We start from the raw sequence: 21719 nt of genomic DNA, 5'->3' as shown, positions 1-21719 counted from the left end.
ATTTCTTCAATTTGCAAGTGACTAATAGAGGCAATAAGAGTAGGGGCTGGGCTTAATTTTATGGTTTAGGTTGTTGCTAGTTGCTAAGTTTTTTTTTTTTTTTTAATGAAAGGAAAATGGGTAAAGAAAGTGGCAATGAGCATTGGGCAGTGTTTATTATGGTGGTGATGGTTTGTGTTTGAGAGTATGGTTTTCGGTGATGTAGGTTTTCGGGTTTGTGATAGTAAAGAGTGATTAATTACTGTAAGAGAGAACGATGTGTTTTTGTAGTTTTGTAGGAGACCATTTGCTTGAGAAAAGGCTGGTATGGATTCAACCCTGTCGTGGGGGCTGCTGGTGATGAAGATGGGTTTGATTTTGTGGCTTTTGGATGTTAAAAAACAATATAGGTTTTTTTGGTTTTTGACATAGAAAACCAAACCGAACCGGAACCAGGTGCGGTTTAGTTTTGATTTTTTTTTAATTTTGGTTTGATTGTTTTTATATGTAAAAACCGAACCAAACAAAAAATGATCATCCATAACACTACTTATTAAAACAAATTGATTGGATTATCATGCCCTCGACACAAATGTATTTCCTTTGATCTTGATACCTAAGGTTTTTTTTGTATCAGCCAATCAACTTAATTAACGTTGATGAAACATGTATTAGCTAAGCAAATTAAATTAAATTTGATGAAATAGGTAAAAGTATTATTTCAATTTAAAAATTTAAATTATTAGGTGAAATTTAAAATAACTTTATATTTAACTTTCTAATACATCATTTTAAAAAAAATTATTGGAACTTGAATGTGTATAAATCCACTCTATTTTATTTTATAATGAAATTTTAATTTTTTTTAAAATATAATAATAAAATTTGAATTAATAACTATTTGGATCCCATATTATATACGAAGAAACTTTGAGAATTACAATCCCTAATCATAACTTGTATTGATGGAATTATACAAGTATATATGAACTAGAATCAGAACCTAATACTACAACTAATGATATGATTATGTCCTGGATTCTAGGAAGAATATATAGTAATTACAAGATCATCTAAACTAGGTAATAGATAACATACCATAGGTGCTATAATAACTACAAAGATCTTCAATATATTAGTCGTTAATCTGTAATATCTTCAAGACTTCCCTTCAAGCTGAATCAAGTGGATTAACTTATCCAACCTTACTTAACAACCATTGAAACTGGCCAGAAAGTAGGATTTTGGTAAACATATCAGCTAGTTGATCATAAGTGCGGACATATGTAGTCTGAATAAGTTTAGCTTGAACTTGCTGGTGAATATAATGACAATCCACTTCAAGGTGTTTTGTGCGTTCATAAAACACTGGACTAGTCGCAATATGCATGGCAACTTGATTATCACAAAAAAATATCATTGGTGAATGATTATAGAAACCAAGATTTGCAAGTAAATTCTTGAGCCAAATTAATTCACATAAAGCAGATGTCATTATACGGTATTCAGCTTCAGCACTTGAGCGTGTGACCACATGTTGTTTATTGCTTTTCCAAGACACTAAATTACCATGCAATATCTAGTGGTAGATCGTCTATCTAATGCATTAGTTGCCCAATCACAGTCTGTATAGCCCTTAATGTCCACATGCCCATTGTGTGTCATAACAATGTCGCAGCCAAAAGTCCCTTTCAAATATCATAAAATGCATTTCATCATGCCAAGATGCTGGATTGTGGGAGCATGCATGTATTGGCTTAATAAACTAACAACAAAGGTAATGTCTGCTCTAATGATTGTTAAGTAAATTAATTTGTCAACAATCCTTTGATAAGTGGTGAATGATGTGAGAGGTTTGCTTGAGGAGTCCAATTTGAGCTTACTGTTCAGAGGAGTAATGGTAGGCTTAGCATGTAATATCTCAACATCTTGTAATAAGTCTAGAATATACTTCCGTTGATTTAGAAAGAAACCTTTGCTAGAAGTTGTCATTTCAATCTCTAAGAAGTACTTTAGTTTCCCAATATATTTAATTAAGAATTGTTGCTGCAGATCATTCTTTAATTTTCTGGCAAACTCTCTATTATTCCCAGTGATGATTAAATCATCTACATGGACAAGTACAACAAGTTTGTCTTTTGAATTCTGCCGGACAAATAAAGAAGAATTAGCATTGCTTTTTATAAAACTAAGAGCTTTTAGTGCAATACTTAGCTTTGCATGCCACGCTCATAGACTCTACTTTAATTCGTAAATGATTTTATAAAGTTTGTAAACCAGATTAAGATAATTACTTTATGGATATCTAGGAGGTAGTTTCATGAACACTTTTTTCTTAAAGGTCTCCATGTAAGAATGCATTTTTTATATCCATTTGATATAATGACTAGCCATGATTGATTGCAATGGATAATACGACTTAGATAATAGTCAATTTTTCCATATGAGCAAATGTTTCCTTATAATCAACTCCAAATTTATGAGAGAAACCTTGAGGTATAAATCGAGCATTATGTCGTTTAATTGTTCCATCTGAGTTGAATTTAGTTTTGAAAATCCAATGACAACCTACTATTTATTTACATGTGGGAAGAGGTATGATGCTCTATGTATGATATTATCAAGTGTAGTCAGTTCTTCCTTTATATCTTGTTGCCATACAACTTGAGATTGAGCTTCTTAAAATCTCTTGGGCTCATAATCCTTTGATATGGAAGTGAGGAATACTCTATGATTTGGAGACAGTTGATCATGTGACATAAATCTATAAACTGGATGCTTGACATTATAAGTCACACACTCTTGTAATCTGGGAGTAGGTTGATGTTTTTTGTAGGACATTTTTCTTAAAGTTGATTGATCATTTGGAATATTGAGAGCTTCTTACACACTTGATTCTAGCACTTAGTCAGAGTTGAACACTACTCCAAGAGCTTAATCAAATGAATTTTCATTAGATGTTGGACTAACACACTGAATGTCATTAGCAGAACTTGAGTTTGATGTAAGGTGATCAGAACTGGAATTGGTCCCAACATCAGGGGATTGATTGCAGAGAGTATGAACTCTAATCATGAGAACTTGAACTAAGCAGTGGAAATAAGTCAAATTGATCCTCCCCCTAACCAATTGCAGCAGAGAAATAAGGGATGTCTTCAATGAATCTAACATCTCTTGATACATATATCTTTTTTAGTGAGGGATCATAACACTTGTATCATTTTTGTGTTCGAGAATATCCTAAGAAAATGCACTTAATGGCTCTTGAATCAAGTTTATCACGTTGTGATGATGACAAATGCATAAAATAAGAGAACCCAAGCACCTTGAGGTGTGACAAATCTGGACTTGTAACCTGCAAAACTCCAAAAGAAGATTTAAAATCCAGCTAATGGTTGGGTAAGCAATTTATAAGATAGATATCAATGAGAATGTCATATGACCAAAAACTTTTTGGAACATTCATTTATAACATTATGGCACAAGTTTTTCCAAGTAGATCATGATTTTTTTCATTTAGAGACCCCATTTTATTGGGGTGCATCAGCACAACTAGTCTGATGCTTAGAACATAAATAATATGACATGTCTTTGGACATGTATTCAGTGTCATTGTCTGATTAGATAATTTTAAGATGAGTTGAGAATTGAGTAGTAATCAATATATGAAAATGTTTAAAACAATTAAATACTTCAATCTTAGCTTTCATTAAATACACCCACTTGACTTTAGAAAATCATCAATAAAGATTACAAAGTATTTAAAATGATCTAGTGAAGTATAGAATGGTTCTCATACATCTAAGTGTATAAGTTCAAATGCATGAGTTACATGTGATACAGAAGGATTAAAAGGAAGTTTATATGATTTGGAAAAATGAAAAATCTTATATTTAAAGGGTTTCTTGGTTGGTACTGAATTTACTTTGCTAAGAACAGAATCTGACGGATGTGCTAGACGATGATGCCATAAGAGTGGCTTATGTGATATTTTGAAACTAGCCTAAAATCCTTTGGAAACTCAGTTATCATGAGAGAAATAGTAGAGACCATGCAGAAAAAGCATTTACCAAACATCTTCTTGGTTAATAGGAATAAAATATAACCTTGTGATTAGTGAAAATTACATCACAATTAAATGTAAAAGTTAACTTAATGATTGAGAGTAATTGAAAAGGAAAGGAGGGAACATATAGGACATCAAACATGATTGTTTCAGAGATTAATTTGATTTTTCCCTTACCCTTCACTAGAGAACCTTTCCCATTAACAAACAAAACAAAGGTAAGAGAAGCAAATTGTTTAAGATTAAAAATATTACTCAACTTGTTAGACATATGATTTGTGGCACCAAAATTAACAATCCAAATATCATGTAAATTATCAAGTTCTGATACAATCATAAAGGCAATTAGATTACCTTGGCTAGCTTTTGGGTCTATTTTAGCTAAAAACTCGGTAAGGTGACTGAAGAGTGTTTTGTTGATTGGTTTTGCTCTTGTCTAGCAGGTCCATTTTGCACCTTCTTGTGACCGCATTTGTCTTGCAAGTAATAAGTAAAGTCCTGTATCAAGGCAGCAGGATTGCAATGAAGTTTTGAGTGGAATGATTTGCTAGATTTAATTTATAATTTGATGATCATCTCTGATATCCTTGTTGCTCCTTAGTAAATCTAGGTTTAATTTTTGGATAAAGTTGCCAACAATGGTCTGTCAGGTGTCCAATGTTATGATAATAATTGCACTTCAAATCTGAATGTTTCCCTTTGAATGTTTTTCCATCAGTTACTTATCATGGTAGAGAGAGATAATCATAAATACTAGAATTCTTACTGTAAGGCATTGCTTTGACATGATAAACACGAGTTGCAGTTGCTCCAGAATTAGTATCACAACTCATCACCTTCCCACGACTCTCTTCATGGTAGATCATTGCATATACAAATTTCAAAAATGGTAATTCTGAATTCATTAAAATATGACTTCACAGGTTTTCAAAATCAGGACTAAGGCTTGCCATAATTTGTAAAATTCAGTCTTCTTCTATAGAAATAGCAAAGAGAAGGAAAAATGATGAAGTGAACTATATTCACTATGTTGATTATAATTGACTATTGCATTGTTTATATATAGGTTGATTCTTGTAAACGTGAATGATCAATCAACAATTAACAGAGTAACTGATTATTGTTAACAGCTAACTAATTCTTCTAACAACTTTAACTAACTCTAACTACTTTAACAAACTCTAACTTCGGCATAGTTGCTTGTTGATGACATCAACTAAGGATTGCAGGATTGCTATATGTGTTTATGGTTAAAGCTGGAGACTGCACTGCTGCAGCTGCTAATGATCTTTCTCTGCCTGTACATCCATTGTTGTAGCTACTGGTTTCAACATGGATGAGCTGCATGTAAGTCGATACTCCCCTTCAAGATGAGATGTAGAAATTCAAGGGGAATAAATGTTATGAAGGCTCATCTTAGATACCAAAGGAAAAGAAAGAGAGAACCCATGAGCCTTGGTAGAAACATCAGCAATCTGGTGTTTGGAAGAAACATAAAAAGTGTGCAGAATGCCTAACTGAAACTTCTCTCGAACCACATGACAATCAATGTCAATGTGTTTTCTACGTTCATGATATACAGGATTAGCTGCAATTTGAAGAGCAGTTTTACTGTCTCAATAAAGAAGAGCAGTTTGTGGTGGAACCTGGAGGTCTTGAAGAAGAGTGTGAAGCCACATAACAAGTAGATGTCATGACTCTGTACTCAGCCTCAGCAGAAGACCTGGATACAGTGGTTTGTTTCTTTGATTTTCAAAAAATCAAAGAATTATCAAGGAAAATGTAGTACCCTGTCACTGAGTGTCTAGAATCCACACACCCTGCCAAGCCAGAATCACAAAATGCCTACATTTGGAAACTAGAGATGACTGGAAAGAACAATCCTTTGGGTTGGAGAAGCTTTAATGTAACGTAGAACTCTATGTGTTGCAGCTAAATGAGGAACACAAAGTTTGTCCATAAATTGACTTAACTCTTGAACAACAAAGGAAAGGTCAGGTCTGCTGATAGTGAGATAAAGCAAGCGCCCAACAAGCTGTCTGTAAGTAGTAGGATCTTCTTAGAGTTGGCCAGAATCCCAAGAAAATTTCAAATTAGGTTCCATGGGAAAGTGTACTAGTTTGGAAGCCAATATATGAGAATCTTCAAGAACTTCTAAGGCATACTTTCTTTGACAAATAGAGATCCCAAGCTCACTACGAGCTATTTCTAAACCAAGGAAATATTTCAACTAGCCAAGGTCTTTTAGCTGAAATCAATTATTAAGCATTTGGATAAACTTTGAAACCTCTGCTGAATTATCACTGGCAACCACTATGTCATCAACATAAACCAACAATGCAATGAATGAACCCTCCAAAGTTCTTGTAAATAAAGTGTAATCAGCTTTGGACTGTATGAACCCAAACTCGAGTAGAGCAGTAGAAAATTTTGCAAACCATTGCCTAGAAGCTTACTTTAGACCATAAATTGACTCGTGGAGCTTGCATACTTTGGACGCCCCCTGATTGTTGAATCCAGGAGATAAGGACATATAGACTTCTTCATCTAATTGACCATGAAAAAACTCATTATTCACATCCAATTGATGAAGATGTCACTGCTTGACTGCTGCCACTGCTAAAAGAGTGCGCACAGTGGTGAGTTTAGCCACAGAAGAAAATGTTTTATAGTAATCCAAGCCATCACATTAATTATATCCCTTAGAAACTAACCTGGCTTTATACCTCTCTATAGTCCCATCAGATTTTAACTTGACTTTGTAAACCCATTTGCACTCAATAACATGCTTTGAAGTAGGAAGGTCAACAACAGTCCACGTATTATTGAGCTCAAGTGCTTTGATCTCAGTATCCATAGCCTCATGCCATTCCTCATGTTTGATAGCTTGAGTATAAGATGGCTCAACAAGTGTAGAGATAAAAAGACCAACGAATTTTTTAGAAGAGGAAAGATGATCATAAGAAAGAACTAAAAAAAGTGAATAAGGAATACCTGAAGCTGTAGACGAAGATGTGGGATCTGAAGTGGAGGTTGCAACATGACAATGATAGTCATGCAAGTACCCAGGTATGTGTTTTATCCTAAAAGACTTTCTACTAGGCTAAGATACATGGTTCTGAAGTGGAATTTTGGTTACTTGAACTAGAAGGTGAAGTATTGATGGAATTCAAAGGAAAAGAATTTGTAAGCAAGGGATCAAGTAAAGGAAGAGCTAATTCATGCATTGGAACAGACAAAGGTAAAACATAATCAGTAGCATATACTAGATATTTGAGCGCAAAAGGAAATATATTTTCATGAAACACCACATCTCTAGAGACAAACACAATATAGAGATTTAAATCATGGATTTTGTAACCTTTCATGCCATATAGATAACTAAAGAATATGCAAGGTTTAGCTCTAGGATCACATTTATGTTTATTCCGAAGAAGAGTATTTGTATAACGAAGGTAACCAAATACTTGCAGATGAGAATATGATGGAGAAGATTTGAACAAAGCTTCATAAGGAGATGTATTTTGTAGTATAGGAGTAGGAATCCAATTTATCAATGCACTACAGTAAGAATACAATCCCCCCCAAAACTGTAAAGGCAAATGTGACTGAAAAAGAAGGGATCTAGCCACATTCAGGATATGCTGGTGTTTGCATTCAACAATGGAGTTTTGTTGAGGTGTTTCAACATAGCTAAGTTGGTGGATAACACCTTTTGCTGCATAGAAATGATTCATGTCGAACTCATCACCATTATCCGACCTTAAGGTTTTGATTTTAGCATTGAAATGTGTATCAACCAGATTAAGAAAGCTTGAATGTGAGTTCTGGTTTGAGATTTATTTTCTAAAAGATGAATCCATGTAAATCTAGTGTGATCATCGATAATTGTCAGAAAATAGGATGAACTAGTAAGAGATTTTGTAGAGAAGGGGCCCCAAATATCACAATGAATTAAATTAAAAGGTTGTGTAAAAGTAGATGTGCTATGAGGAAAGGATAAACAATGTTGTTTGGCTAATGGACAGATGCTGCAAGTCTTATTTAATTCATTTAGAACTTGAGGGATTATATGGGAAAGTAATTTCAAAAGAGATTTTGTAGGATATCCTAATTTGTAGTAAGTTTACTAAGAAACTAGCAAAGGCTAAATCAGTGATTGAATGATTGGACGTGAATTTTACAGAATTGACAGAAACAAAATTCTTAGGTAAAACAGAAATTGGATTTTGCAGCAAATGGTATAAACCTCCAGCTTCTTTACCCACACCAATCGTTTTCCAGCTTGTGAGATGCTGAACAAAACAAAACTTTGGTAAGAAAATGACACAACATTGTAGAGTTTTGATCAGTTTGCTAACAGATATTAAATTGAATGAAAAAGAGGGAATACAAAGTACATTAGTTAGAACAAAACATTCTGAGATCTTAATTGTACCAATGTGAGTAACTGAAGCAAATTGACCATTTGGTAGTCTTACGGATTTGGAAACAACATAAGTAATACTTGTAAAGAAAGATTTGGAACAGATCATGTGATCTGTAGCACTAGTATCAATGATCAAAAGAGTTTTCGTAGGATTTGAGAGTGAAGACTGTTGAGGTAAAGATGAAAAAACAGAATGTGTTGAATCTAAAGTAGAAAACTGAGTTGTAATCGAAGAATCACCTACACTTGTCATACTTTCACCTTGCATGGGGATTTCTGACTCTTTACTTGCAAATAAGGAGACTTGGTTGATGAGTGAATCATGCTCGGAGATGTTTGGTTTGAACATGTTGATGAGCTACTGACATTGCTTATAGGTAATAGGCAGCTGAGGGCCAGAAACTTGAAAAACACTAAGAGATGCATTCTTTCCTCTGTTAAACTTGTAACTAAGTGGAAAATCATGAATTCTTTAACACTTCTCCATAGTATGGCCAGAAATACCACAATGAGAGCATATAGGTTGATCTTTTCGAATATAAAGAGATTTGTTACCAGCAAAATGAGTTGAAGACATAGTCTTTGTAAGCAAGGCAGTAGTGTTTTGATTAAAAGAAAGGCTTGATGAAGAAATCATGTGTTGCCTCTCCTCTTGGATGACAAGTGAGAAGACTTTGTTGATTGAAGGCAGAGGATCAATCAACAGAATTTGACCTCGAATATGTGAGTAACTTTCATTCAATCCCATTAGGAACTAATAAACATGTTGTTGATGATGATAATACATAATAGTCTTTAAAGCTCCACATGTGCATATAGAAATTGGCTGGTGATTTGCTAACTCATCCCACAATCCTTTCATAGCAGTAAAATATGAGTTGACAGAATTATTTTCTTGTGACAAGTAGGAGATAGATTTCTGGAGTTGAAAGATTTATAACCCATTATGTTGAGAAAACTGATCCTGAAGATCATTCTATATTTTAGAAGCTTCATCAATGTAAATGATACTGTTTGCAATCTCTGTCGAAATAGAATTGAGCAGCCATGAGAGAACCATATTATTGCAACGAGTCCATGCCAAACCTTGAGAATTATAAAGATTGGATGGCTTAGGCAAACTGCCATTAACAAAACTGATTTTGTTCTTGGCTGATAAAGCCATCATAATCGCCCTTTTCCACGAGTTGTAATTATCACCATTTAGTGGTTTTGAAACAATCATGGCTTCAGGACTGTCACTATAAAGCAAGAAGAAGGGATTGAAAGAATCCATTTCTGATGTAGGGTTGGTATTTTCAACCATTGCTAAGAAAATAAAGAACTGATGAAGAGGATGCAGAAGATGAAGAAAGAAGATGATTAGGATGAAGATGCAGAAATAATCCTTCAAAGGAAATGCTCTGATACCACATAGAATTAGCAAAGAGAAGGAAAAATGATGAACTAAACTATATTCACTATGTTGAGTACAATCGACTATTACATTGTTTATATATAGGCTGATTCTTGTAAATGTGAATGATCAATCAATAATTAATAGAGTAACTGATTATTGTTAATAGCTAACTAATTCTTCTAACAACTTTAACTAACTCTAACTACTTTAACAAACTCTAACTTCTACATAGTTGCTTGTTGAAGACGTCAACTAAGGATTGCAGGATTGCTGTTTGTTTTTATGGTTAAAGCTGGAGATTGCACTGCTATAGATATTAATGATCTTTCTCTGCCTATACATCCATTGTTGTAGCTGCTGGTTTCAACGTGGATGAGCTGCATGTAAGTCAATATCTTCTGTTGTTACCCAATTTTTTACCCACCTTTTTGATAAAATTTTTGGAAAATCCAAAAATAGTAAAAAACAACGAAAATCCAATAAAATATGTTTTTAATATATTTGCATCGTTTTTAGTATTTTCAACATCGTCTAAAAAAAGAATTTAAATTTTCAAATGTCTTTAACGCGTTTGACTTTTCACGCGTCATTTTTAAAAGCATTGATTTTCTTCATTGAGTCGACGTTGATATTGCTCGTTTTCAAAAAATACAAGAAAAATAAAAATTTACAAAAAAAGGAAAGTTGAGGGACCAATTTTGAGGCCCAAACAACATTTTACTTATAAATATGGGTCCACAACTCACAGAAAGGAGGGGCATTTTGCATAGTTGAAGGAATCACAAAGAAACCTAAACTATAAAAAACCCTAAACACCATAACCCTTTCTTCTCTTTAACCCAAAACCAGCCGCCCCCCCATCATTAGGCTCCCCTCTCCTAGCCAACAGAAAAGTTGTCGTCCCCCGGGGTCCTTGGTTGTTGTTTTCATAATAGAGCCAAGGACCCCCTGCCATTTCAGCTCTCCATTGTCTCCCCTGCACCCAAAGCAACACCATTCCCACATAACCCCCCAAACCAGCACCCCACACACGCTTGACCATCTTTATCTTCTCCACTCAGCCTCCACATCGTGCCCCCATCTTCTTTTCCTTTTCCAGCCAACAACACAAAACCCCCCTCCCTTTTCATTTTCTTCTTCCCCACAATAGCCGACAACAGACCCACATTCCCCTCTCTCTAGCAGCCCCATACATTGTCCCATCTCCTTCTCATCAACACAAAACCAGTGCCCTCTCAGCCACCATGAACAGCCGCCTCCAACATTTTCTTCCCTACAGCAGCCGACCAACTCACCGACACCCACCAATCTGCCCATTCCTCTACCTCAACACCGCTAGCAACCTTTCCTATCTCCGCAGCAGCAAAGCCAACTGAAGCCGACGATCAGACCACTTCATTCTCCTCCCTCTCCGCCAAACCGGACACCAGCAACTGCACAGTCGTCGACCGAAACACATCCACCCATTCGGCCGCCTGAAACAGAGAAGAAGGAGAAACTCAAAGAAAAGTAGATCTGTAGAGACAAAAGTAGACCCAAAACAAAGAAGAGAAAAAAAATAGATTTGTTAACAAGAAAGAAAAAAATTGAAATCAACTGCTTGCTGTATTTTTTGGGTGCTTTGTAGGTCACCGTTGGTAGGGAAGGGAAGAGGAGAAAAAGCTGAGCCAAACCCACCCATTTTTTGGTGTTTCTCGCGGCGACATGTAAACCTACGCGCTGCCAGTGACGGTGGCATGTGGAGAAGACACGCCGCCACTGCTCCAGCACTGTTCATATAGGTCCATAAGGTTTCCCAGCACTGTTATGGATTTTTGGGGTCTGTTTTGTGAACAGCCGCCTCCAACATTTTCTTCCCTACAGCAGCCGACCAACTCACCGACACCCACCAATCTGCCCATTCCTCTACCTCAACACCACTAGCAACCTTTCCTATCTCCGCAGCAGCAAAGCCAACTGAAGCCGACGATCAGACCACTTCATTCTCCTCCCTCTCCGCCAAACCGGACACCAGCAACTGCACAGTCGTCGACCGAAACACATCCACCCATTCGGCCGCCTGAAACAGAGAAGAAGGAGAAACTCAAAGAAAAGTAGATCTGTAGAGACAAAAGTAGACCCAAAACAAAGAAGAGAAAAAAAAATAGATTTGTTAACAAGAAAGAAAAAAATTGAAATCAACTGCTTGCTGTATTTTTTGGGTGCTTTGTAGGTCACCGTTGGTAGGGAAGGGAAGAGGAGAAAAAGCTGAGCCAAACCCACCCATTTTTTGGTGTTTCTCGCGGCGACATGTAAACCTACGCGCTGCCAGTGACGGTGGCATGTGGAGAAGACACGCCGCCACTGCTCCAGCACTGTTCATATAGGTCCATAAGGTTTCCCAGCACTGTTATGGATTTTTGGGGTCTGTTTTGTAATTTTTAAAGTGTTTAATGTAATTTTTGTTTAGTTGTTTTTGAATTTGTATAATTTGTAGCGTGTAAAAAATAAAAAGAAAAGAGAAAATATAGTAAAAGTGTATGTGTGTGTTTGTATTTGTTTTATGGATATTTTTTTATGATATAATTGCAAAGAATAAAGAAGAATTTAATATTTTGATTTGCTCACGGTCAAGAATTATAAACTTACACATAAGTCGTATTTCTAATATCCGATGAAAAGACAAAATTTGTAAAACTTCTTTAACACATCAAAGCCACGAAGCAGCTTACCTCAGGTAGGGTGCGTTAGAAGTGCTAATACCTTCCCTAATCACAACCAGTCCCTTACCCGTGAATCTCTAACAAGACCAGTACATCCGGGTTTCCTACTGACCCTCAATGAAATATTAGGTGGCGACTCCCAAGAACAAATTAATCAATCAACGAAACAAAAATTCGCCAACCAGACGCCGCGCGGGTAACATGCGACATCTTCTATTCTTTTTTGTTCGACAATAACATCAATGGTGTGAGGGCGATACATCTTCAGTTCATTCTATAAACTTTTTAGATTTCCTAATAGTTGAACAAAGGGTCTATCGTCCTGATGAAGATTTGTAATTTCATGATGAATTTGAAATATTCAAGCAGTGTTGGTTTGATTATCATACATGTCACAAATAGCATTCCAAAGATCCAGTTAAGATTCTGAATAATTGGAAATTTCAGAAAAATTACATTCCATAATATTGAGAATCCATGACATTACTAACTGATCTTTAGATAACCATGCCTCTTGGTATGGGATTGCCTCATATTATAGGACATCCACATCCGGAGAAGGTTCAAAGATAAATCCCAGCTTTGATCTTCCACTAAGAGCGATAGTAACAACTCTTGACTAAGGGAAATAGTTGAATTCATTTAGCAATATTGAACTTAACCTTTGAGAGGTTGGTATCATCGGTATTATTGGTCAAAAGAGGAATTAACTTGGGGTTTTCTTCCACTACTTGCTTAGAAAGTTCTTTCATAACATATGAGAGAACAAATACTTATTCAGAGAATTATATGCTTTGATACCATAAAGAAACTTTGAGAATTACAATCTTCAATCATAAGTCTTATTGATGGCATTATACAAGTATATATGGACTAGAATTAGAAACTTATACAACAACTAATGATATGATTTTGTCTTTGATTCTAGGAGGAATATATAGTAATTACAAGATCATCTAATCTAGGTAGTAGATAACATATATTAGGTAATATAATAACTACAAAGATCTTCAATATATTAGCTATTAATCTGCAATAATGAATTGCATGGATGGATTTCATCACTTCAATATTCTTACGCGAGAAATGCATTCAAGTTTGCATGAAGAAGTTGTACTATTAAATTATATAACTATTGATTAATATTCCCATAATCTTATTTTCATATTTAGCCACTTCATTATTAGGTATTCTATAAGTAAGGAGTAGACACAAAGCATTCTTGTTGTAGAACTAATCACAGTTCAAAAAGGTAGTTAAACGCTTCTTAGGTTATAAAGAAGAGAGTAGTGATACTGAAGAGAGAGTTGTTTTCGTGAAGTGTTATTGTCCCTGTCCAAGGTTCAGTCGGAAAAACATGGCTTCATTGGTGTTGTTGCTAAAAGCTCTATTGAGATGCCACCGGGATGATCTTTTGCGAAAAGAAGCGAAAAGAGTTAAATGACAAGACCAACCACACAATGAGGAAACATGGACTGAAACTAGGTTTGCCACCGGTCAGCATGACTACTTGATCAAGAGCAGCGAGAGTGAAGATGATAAGGGCTTTCATAGCTAGAAGATCTCTGATTCTTGTGTTTGGACTTGATTTGAAGCATTAATAAGTTGGCTACCCAAATTATAATATTTCAACAGTATAGATGTGCAATCAATAAAAATCTAATTACTTTTTTCTTTGTTGGGTGTGTTACATACATCAAATAATTAAATATGCACCATCTATATATGTGTGTGCGCTAGCTATTTAAGTTCTATTATACATTTATGTATGCAACGTTAGATGTAATTGAAAACTATATTAATGTTTTGTAGTTAAAAAGTTGTAGATCAGTCTAAATATCACATTAAATTAGGTTATATATAGTAAGCAATTTTTATGTGATCAAGTTAAATAAGTAAAGAAATCAATGCATCCTAGCATACATTCTAGGCATATACATCACACTTTATATGTAAACTTGAATCCTAAAAAGCATGGCATCACAACCAAAAAATTGATTATCATTGATAGAATATTCCATCGATATTTAAACTGTATTTATGCTGGCATATAAATTACCAATGGACTTGTCGTTGGAAACTTTTAGTTGAAGAGATTCTAGTCATGTACTTTAGGTCCATTGGCAATTCAATCGGTAAAGAAACTTACCAAAGGAAACATTGAAAAAATATTCGTAGTCAAATAAACATTGCCAACCATTTTTCTATTGGCCAATATTTCAATAAATAATATCGACGGATCAACAATGGACTAATTATCGATAATTGATTGTGTTTCACCAAAGAATTCCTTGATAAAATCATCGACATACAAATTCTATCTGTGAATCCATCGGCGATATCAAAATAGTGCTCAACTCTTTGTAATTATCCGTGGAAAATGGTCCTTTATTACCAAAGGAATCACCAACAAAATTTTTATGTCCATTGGTGATTCCGTCAGAATTTCAGTAAGTTTTTTAATACATGTGTATTTGGATCAAATAACTTGATAATAAACAACATTAAACAAATAAATTAAATTAAAGAACACATTTTATATTATTAATTTAACTGTAAAATCAATTACAAAAATCTTAGGTGAAGTTTACTTATAACAAACACCTTGGTTTGGTTGTTTGCGAACTTATGCACCCCTTCTGTTTATCCTCCTTTCATATATGCATTTCCACATATAACTTCATTGGAGTTGGCTCATGCCCAAGCTGTGTAGCTTGCAAAATAAATCATTATTTAAATATTATCACAAATAATCACTAGTATTTGAAGAAAAAATCTTAAAATAAAACAGGGTTGTACCAGACACTTTGCATGGTGAATAAAAAATGAAAAAAAATAAGTTAGAAAACAATAGAGAGAAAAGTTATAGATGTGCTACAAAGGTGTTCAGAACATCTCCCTTACCACTATTATTTATGCTGATTTTTGGAACTAAAGCTAATGAAGAATTCCTAGAATTAATACTTGTCATAAAAAAGAATAAAAACCTAACTGTTTTTAGCTTTAAAACCTATATATTTTTTATTTTAAAAAACTATTTAGGAAGATGAAGACTGAATGTTTAGAACTTTTATTTGTGGGTTAGATATTCATAAATGGACTAGAAAAAATATTTTTTTAATGAGCCAAGGAGTTTTTTTTATAGGAAACCCAACTCCAAGTCCAGGATATGTTAGCAAACAAATAAACTCAAACCAAAATGCCATACCTGAAACCCGACACTTAGGAGTCTAGAGCCTAGTGCCCAAGCCAAGCGCACACATGCTGGTTAAACCCACATTTAACTTTCCACTATATAAACTATAAGAGAAAATTATTGTTTTATAGGATAAAAGGTTTTGGGTTTTACAACATGTCAACCTCGGTTTTTTTAGATTCATTTATCATTTACTCATAACTTATTTTAAGGAAACATTACCCTTAAAATCCTATAGTTTAATTGAAATTGCACTTGCCTATCAAGTTTTGAAAATTAGAGTTTGCATTCTATAATTTAGTTAATATGTAATAATTTATATCCTATACCTGGGACATTAAACAAAAGTCAACAAAATTATTTGATTATTTACAAGTTTGCCATTGTTTTTCATTTAATAATTAAAGAGTAAACCTGTTAAAAATTTAAAATTTTCCATTAAGTTAAAAAAAACCTTGAACTCTTTTCTCCTTTACCCTAGCCACCCTTTTCTCTTACACAATATCAAAAAAAAAAACATAATGAATTGATCTCATTATCATCTTCTAATGAACAATTCAAGCTTTGCAGGTGATAATAACAATGTCAATCCATGTTTATCATAAGGAGAAAATCCAAGATTTAAAGCTTTAATTTTGATGACAAAATCATATTATTGTAACACAAGTTGTTATTTCCACAAACCTTAAACACAACCAATTTCTTCATAAAAGATTGAAAGGAAAAACACCATGAAACTCATTATTCTTGCTTCAAAGTGTTTGATTAATGGGTTTTGAAGAGAAAAGAGTAATAGAAATTGGTTTTTATAGGGTCTTAGGAATGCAAATTATAATAGGAATTATGAATTTTTTATGGTATTAAAGGTGATTGAGAAAGAAAAGAGAGAGAATATAGGCTTGAGTTTTGATTTTAAAGTAGAGAGGTTTCTAGCAAAGATCATTTTTACGTGGAGGCTTTAATAGGGGAGAGAGAAAGAATAGATCAATGTGAAGTAATAATTAGGATTTATGAATCTTTTATTTTTAAACTAACCCTAACATAGTTGGATGGATTCAATAAGCAAACTAAATAGAGTTTCATCTTCTAGTCATATAACTCTAGCTCTCTACAAACTCCCTCTCCAAAGAGTATTCTTTGAGTTCGTTTTCTATTTCTCAAATCTTTTCTTTTCTTTTCTTTTTCCTTTTAATAAGAAATGTCCACCATGTATTATCATGCTCATGCCCTTACTAATCCCAAGTAATGTCTTCTCTATAATGCCAACATTGGTGCTGTTGCAAATACTATTATTCCTGTTTTCTTAATTTTTCTCTAGCTTAGATATATTACTTGAAACATTGATGTTTTTATTTTTATTTTTTTTTAATTTAAACCCATAACCATAGAGATAAATAACATAATATCTAAACTCGTCGTTGCGGCTCTCCATAATAAAGGTTGGTCAGAGTTGTTATCGTTGATATCTAATGTGTTACTATTCAAAACAATCACAATTTTCAAGAATCAATGTTTTTAATTTTCTCTTGATTGGTTTCATACATCGAAAAAACTCTAATTCCATATATCAATTAGATAGATAAATGATATATCCTTTGTGTCTCATATTGGCTATAATATATAGGGGTATTTTGGTCATTTTCTAATTTTCTTTTAACCTAGGATGAAAACTTTAATTTTTCAAAACTAGGTAGCCAAGTGCAATTTGACCAAATTATAGGATGTTATACGTATTTTTTTTATTTTAATTATGATAGTATTCCATGTTAAAGAACAATTTCCAACAAATTTTTTATATTTAAAGTGAGTGTAGCTCACTCTAAATTTATTCTTGAATGCGTTTATTAACCATATTTTATTAAAATAAATTCCAACAATCCCCACATGAATAAAAGTTATTTGATCATTATATAGAATCGTATATTTGTGAAGAGTATCACTACATCAGGATAAGTATCTTTTAGCTTTGAACATTTCTTAGTTAAACACTATTGAATTTAATCAGCTAAATAGTAAACATGTTATTTTGAACTATTTAGCCTTTTATGTAAACCATGATGATAATAATCTATTAGTTCTATATCTAGAGATTTCTTTTTAGTTCTCACAGTTGTGTTTATTTTAGCCCTAAACAACTCATTGATTCATGAATGCTTTAGAGAATTTAGCCTTTTCAAAATTCTCCAAGGAACGACCATATTTCTTACTTATATAGATAATATTTTATTGAGAGTATTTTACTATACTTCAATTTAGGGGTGAGCAAATCCGGTTCGGTTCGGTTTTTACCTAAAAAACTAACCAAAATCAAATTTTAAAAAACTTAAAAATTCAAACCGGAACCGAACCGGAAACGGTTCAAACCGACCGGTTTCGGTTCGGTCCGGTCCGGTTTTTTAACAAAAAAACCGGAAAAACCTATATTTATTGTTTGGGCTTTTTTTAAGGCTTTCTAATGGGTTTTCTGATGGGCTTTTTGATGGGCTTATAATTGATGTAATATTATCTAATTTTATTAGAAAATTCTATAATATATTTAATTTTTTTATCACTCAATATTCATTATATTAAATTATTAGTGCTAATATTTTGTTCAAGTCTTTTTAATATTTGTGTTTTGGACTTATCCTGCATCAAAGTTTAAATAATCCACACACACCAAGTTAAAATCTAAATTACAAAACATTGCCTTCAAAAGAGCTTAAAAAAAAAAACAATAAAACACCTTGCATAAAAAATAAAACATTTAATGCAAAAAAATATAAATCCTCATTGTGCACATCATCCAATCAAAAAGCTCACGAAGATGACAAGATAATTGCACTTTTGATTCCTTGATACCATTGACATCAAAACCTGAAATTCAAGATCAAAATTGAAGAAAAAATTGATTAGATGACACTGACGAAAAAATTGAACAAGAACAAAACTTCAAAGCTAGCAAAACCAGGACGGTAGGACCATTAAAAAGGCAAAAATGAAAAACAAGCATAAAGGATTCAAAGACTGCAAAAAAAGAGAGTAAAGAATAAATCAATTAAGTCAGCAACTGACATAATGCATTCTCAAATCAGTAAAGAATAAATTCTAGGGTATCAAACGGCTAAAAAAATTGATGAACAAGAGCAGTATTAATTAGAGACTAATAAGAGACCTATGCAATATAAAACAAGATCACAATCACGATATGCAGGTCAACTAAACTAGGTTACAGACTCGATAGTTTCTTCCTCCTCAATCGAAATGAAAAACCCATTAAAGAATCATAAAGGATTCAAGGACCGCAAAAAAAGAGAGTAAAGAATAAACCAATCAAGTCAGCAACTAACATAATGCATTCTCAAACAAACCCAGTAAAACAACATGATTAAATGTTATTTAAGCAAAGTTCAGATCTTGATCACAAAATCACTGCTTTTAGCCAAACCCCACAATAGATCCAAGCCAACAGCGGAAACCCAAATGAAAAAAAGAGCAAAAACAATAAATGAAAAACTCATTAAAGAAAATGAGAGATGAGCAGTGGAAGAAAGTACTTAGCTTGAAAGATCAGGAAAGCTGAAAGAAGATTTGAACTTTAGCAACAAAAACACTGTAGACAGAGAGCTCCTTGTAATGAAATACTGGGGAAGCTTGGCAGCCTCAGAATCTGAGCATGGATTTCACAGAACATTAATATAATGCAAATGCAAATTTGCTTCTAATAATTCCCGAGAAAATAACCAGTAGCAGTGGGTGCATATATTCTTACTGTTGGAACTTCTTCAGGCTTCTTATCCAACAAAACAGCACGAACATGAAGATTGAAGATGAAGAAATCATACCTGGTGTCCCTGGGTTGTTAGATTTGAAGATGAATATTGAAACCTTGTTGAAGTTTTGTTAGACGACTAAAAGTCTAGATCTGGCCATGAAGTTTTATAAAGTGATGGAGAATTTAATTTTTATCAAGCCGAGAGTGTGAGAGATTGAGATTTGAGAGGTTGTAGCTTGTGAGGGCTTTGGGGAAGGGGGGGCGGCTGCGTGGATGCAGAAGGATGAGGAATGCTACTGCTAGGGTTAAAAAAAGAGGGCTTTTATAGTATTTTTTTTTTAAACTGAACCGGTTCGGTTCGGTTCGGTTTATTCGGTTTTTTGCTTATAAAACCGAACCGAACCGGCCGGTTTTTTTAAAATTTTAATCGGTTTAATCGGTTTTTTTTTTCGGTTCGGTTTTTTCGGTTATTTTTTTTCCGGTTTTCTCGGTTTAATCGGTTTTTCGGTTTTTTTGCTCACCCCTACTTCAATTGGTCTGCCAAAATATAAAAATCATTATCACACTACAACTAACACTTTCTTTATCTTAGAAATAGATTGGAAAACATAATTTTTTACTACTACTAAAAATATTATATGACTTTGGTTTTCTATTTGAGCCTAGATTTTGGAATATCCAATCAACTAGGTATGGTCACCATCATTACACTATTTTATTTTTAAAGGCTTTAAGCCAATTTTCTTTGAGAAAAATATACATAAACTCTCTCAATAAAATGGATCTACAATATTTTTCTTTGACTTTACATAGTCAATGGATTAATACCATTTAAGAATAAGTGTTTAATGGTATCATGTCAATGACATATATGTCTATCCTTACCATTATAGGTACTACCTTTTGCCTTACCAATTGATGACAAACTATCGCAAGGAGTTCAAATTATTGGCACTAATTTTAAGCAATATAGAATATCTTATAAGAAGTTTCAAAGCTACTCAATTCCTCTTTAATATTATCAATAGTAATAAAATCTAATTCTATCATAGATTTTTTGATACACATTTGTTTACAGGATTTTTATGACACAACTACTTCACCGAGTGTCAAGACTAACCACTAAAAGATACCGTTAGGTAACCAATATAGTGTAACCCATAATTAAAGGTGTACCTTACTCTTTTTACTATTTTCCAATGATCTATACTTGAATTATTGGTAAATTTACTTAGTGTTCTAGCTGAGTATGTAATATTAGGTCTTATGCAATTTATAACATATAACAAGCCTAATAAGAAGAGAACATATCGAAAATGGCTTCAAACCCAAAAAGCCATCTCTCATTATCTCCTCTACTTAATCTATTGATAATAGCAGAACTTGGAACCAGGATTAAAGCCATCAATATTAACCCAAATCTAGCTTTTAGAGGGTCTTTGCCAATAAATCATAACTTCAGTTGTTAAGAAAGATTAAAATTGCCTTTTTCACATCCTTAAAAAACAAGAAAATATCCTAGACCATATAAACTAGTCCTCCACTTTTTTAAAAACAGCTAACATTTCTTTATTTTAAAATTGTAACCCCCAAAACGAACCTCTAATGATGTGCTCCTTTTGAACTAAAACCAACATATAAATTCATATGAATGCATTTATCAAATTGACTAATGATGAAAGGATGCAATTTATCTTAAGACATTAATTGTCTTTAAATAATGTGAGCCTTCCAACCACTCCTACAAACTTGTAAAAATTTTCCCCATAAATGAACAATCAATACAATATATAGAGTCAACAAGATGGCATTAGAACCATAATTCATAATTGTTTGATGCACCATAATATAAATATGAGATCTATTTATTTTTATTTTTTTGTAGATCATTCCATTTCCAAACCAATGATAAAAGCTTGACTTGGTTGAAAACTTGTTATTTGTAGTTCATGCCCATATTGGTTAATCCTCTCCCGCAAAATGATGAGGAGTGAACGTGGCTGGAATGATACTGGAGTATCCTCTAATGGTATTATTAATGTTGGACTACTTGAGTTTGAGTTGGTAATGCAAATAAATGATGTTTTTTTTATGTTGTTTATTGTTAGTTCGTAGGCTAATTTTAAGCTTAAATCTGTATCTCTTAATTGCATTGGGAAAATAAGGTTATAATATGAAGTTTTAAAGTTTAGAA

Source organism: Populus nigra, chromosome 4, assembly GCF_951802175.1.
Source record: "Populus nigra chromosome 4, ddPopNigr1.1, whole genome shotgun sequence".
Lineage (NCBI taxonomy): Eukaryota > Viridiplantae > Streptophyta > Magnoliopsida > Malpighiales > Salicaceae > Populus > Populus nigra.
This window is presented reverse-complemented; position numbering follows the sequence as displayed.